This window comes from Sinocyclocheilus rhinocerous, unplaced genomic scaffold, assembly GCF_001515625.1.
Source record: "Sinocyclocheilus rhinocerous isolate Xijiao unplaced genomic scaffold, SAMN03320098_v1.1 scaffold680, whole genome shotgun sequence".
Classification (NCBI taxonomy): domain Eukaryota; kingdom Metazoa; phylum Chordata; class Actinopteri; order Cypriniformes; family Cyprinidae; genus Sinocyclocheilus; species Sinocyclocheilus rhinocerous.
Genome location: NW_015637539.1, coordinates 474,892 through 478,543, shown reverse-complemented (window position 1 = coordinate 478,543; position 3,652 = coordinate 474,892).

Genomic DNA, 3,652 nt, shown 5'->3' with positions numbered 1-3,652 from the left:
TCTGCCCTAAGGAACTGTGTCAGGGGAAGGGTTGGTGTAGGGCAATAGCACATACAGTTTGTACAGTGTAAAAACCATTATGCCTATGGAGAGTCCCCACAAGGATAGCAAACCAGACATTTGTGTGTGTGTGTGTGTTCCACATAATGGTAATGAGAATGTCAGAATAAGAATACTTGCAATAATGCAATGCAGTAATGAGATTTGGAAAGAAATGTGCTTAATTTTCATAAATGCAATGCCTTTATTGGCTTAATTTTCTTCATGCATTTATTTATTTCTATTTATTTTTTATTTATTTATTTATTTATTTTTGGAGTCATAATATAATTTTGAGACATTTTCTTTGCAGCCTTTCATGAGATTCACCCACATTAACAGGCTTGATTTTATTTGGTAAACTTGTAAAATTCTCTCAGAAAAAAAAATCTAAAATCTGTCAGTGGGACGGTTTTCAAAAGGTACATTTGTAAAGGGTGCATATTAGTACCGTAAAGGTACATATTAATACCTTTTGAAAGGATTCCGCCCTAGTGACAGCTAGGTCTACAAGGTTTGAGAAACCTGTTGAAAAGAGAAAATTTCTCTCCGTCTCCCTCGTTGGATTAACACTCTTCACTCTTTTTGAAAATAAGGAGTCAGGCTGTGTTCTTGTGTCTGTCCGGTGTGTGGAGTGAATGTATTCAGGCGGAGAGGAAGGAAAGTGGGCCCTCGAGTGAGCGGACAGGGATCAATGTATCGATGCTCTAAGTCTGTAATTTTTGTCTCAAATTGAGACTCTCCATTTTTACTCTTCTGAAGTAATGGCTGTGTTTCCAGACGCTCTCGGGAGACAGGAGTGTGAAGTGTTCTTGTGCGTTCGGTCGGCTGTAGTGTTGGTTGGGAACGTTTCATCGAGTAAATGTTTTTCTGTTCTGTGCGGATCTATGCAGGGCATTTTTGCTGAATCTATTACAACTGCCCACGCAGAACCCAGAACACTCTCGTCCTCATTAACACACACATTCCTGCTGTCTCATTAAAAGTCACTGATTGATGGACACAATTCAGAGTGAGTCATGATTTACAGTCTGCTTGTGTTAACTCACCTCTCTCTCATTTATAACGATGGCAGAGTCTGTCCTCACTAATGCTCACTCATCTTGAAGGTGGAGTATAGAGGAGTTCTGTGTTTTTTGTATCTTTTTTTTTTTTGTCAAAAACTGATAATAATTGATAAAAATAAAATAATTTGTAACACACCAGCCAACAGATTCACGGATAGTTTGTGTAGCCAGCAAATATAACAGTGTGTAATATTGACAAAAGTGGGAAACCCAAGATCAATAGTTAGTTAAGATTTAGAGCCAAACAAATAAGTGTTTACAAAACATTTTGTACTCATTAATCAACAAATCACTTGCTCGCAATCATCAAAACATTAACTGTATCTTTAAACTCCTAAAGTTCAGAAATTGTTCTTACCTAGCTAACCAGTATAAGTGCCTAGTTTTCATGAAAATTATACTGTGCACATTAATAATCTACTCATAGACTGTCAAAATGATTTTTCAAAGTTGTAAACAAAACAAAGATTATTGGAGTACTTTTTACAAAAAAAAATACTACTTCAGTTTTTCGTCTACTTTCACCTTTAATATTACAGAAGCACAAAATACTAGGATCTATCCAGTTAAGCCTGTTTTGTTTTGTTTTGGAATGTAAAAACAAACAAACAAACAACACATAATGCAATTATTTATTTTATCAGGAAAATACCATATAGCCTATAGTTGAAATCTCTGTAAACCAAATTAATGCTATTTTATAAATTATTTGTAATTACACATAGAAAGCACTGAACGCATGTAGGAGAAGATTTGAAAATCACTTAAATTTATGTAACTTTTTTTGCCTGGCAGTTGTTAATAATGTGAGTAGCTATGTAGTACATCTTGCTCTTGTGGCATTTGATAAAAAAAAAAATAATAATAATAATAATAACTTCTACCCGAGAAAGACTTTTACCCGACAGTCAAAGCGGCATTACATCACAAAAGTGTGGACTCAGAGGAAGACCGCGAGGGTTTAGGCTGCGATTTGGCCTATAAGTCCAACCCTGCGTCCCAATGTTCATACTATCCATCCTAAATAGTATGTGAGATTAAAAAAAAGTGTCTCAAAGCATAGTATGTTGAAAAGAGTATGCCAGAAGTCCCCGGATGGTCTACTATTTCAGGTTGATTTTTGAAGTGTGGATCCGTGCACACTATAATGGCTAATATTACCCACAATCCATTGCGCTTTGGCAAAGGATTCGATTCAGAACTACAAAAGCCCGGTCCCAAATCGCAGCCTAAACACTTGCGGTCTTCCTCTGAGTTCACACTTTTGTGATGTAATGCCGCTTTGACTGTCGGGTAGAAGACTATATATATATACATCATTTTTTTTTTTTTTTGCTTGAATCAAAATTAGCCCTAACTTAGCCCTAGCTCTAACTTAGCCCTTAGTTCAGTTTTGTTATTGTGTGGATTGTATATTGTATTTAAACAGTGCACAGACATAAATGTGAACAGCTTGGCTGTACAAACACGGCACTATAGAGGTACAATGGGCGATTTCCAAGGGTTTGCTGTCTCTTTAGAATTAGTCTATTAGTTCTTTAGAAGAGAGTCCAGGCAAACTAAACTAAACAGTCACAAAAAAAAAAAAATCCTGATGTACTTTGGCGCCGCCTGGTGCAACAGCAACGTTATTCCATTCAATATCACCAGGAGAAGTTTCAAGTTCTCATTATTGGTGGCAGTCACTCTACCTCTGTCCCAACAACATAGGTACAATTATAACATCACCACTTTAAATATGGGAATCATAAAGTAACTTTTGGATGTTATTTGGCATGTCGCTGCGTCAAATGTGGTCTGGCTATGTCTTGATGAGTTTGCTGAGAAGATAAGCTTCATCATTTGAAAATCACTAAAATAATGTACAGCGTGAATGAAAATCTACTATCTATGGGGGTTTTTATAATAATAACAATTTTTTTTTTTTATTTAAGTTTTTTTAATCCAAAACGAAGTTTCAAATAATAACAACAATCAAATCAAATCAACTAACTATCGCTTATTTCTCACGCTTTCTAATGATCTAAACACCAGTGCTGAGATTTAACAGCAGCATCACACATATATCAAATATCATCAACAGTCTATTATGAATATTCTTACTTTTTTTTTTCATAAAATAATAATGATTAGTAATAAACTGACGAAATACATGAAACATTTTGAGCTTTATCAATATGGCATATGCTCAGAAATATGTTGTTTTTAAATTCAGATCATCTCATGTTTTCGATGAAGGTACACTCGGTTTGTCCCTATTTTACCCAGCACTGGGTTTTATTTAACCCAGCATTTTTTAGAGTGTATAAACTCATTTCTCATAAGTGTCTCATTCTTCAGCTTCACTGCTAGATGTACAGTATTTGTCCAAACTCTCAATAGCATCCTGTTTCGAGTATACTCGCCATTCATATGCCATCTCAAATGTTTTAGTAAGGTATTTTTCTAGATATTTCTGGAATCTGAACACAAACCCACACTCTAAAAAATGCTGGGTTAAATACAACCCAGTGCTGGGTAAAATAGGGACAAACCCAGCAATTGGG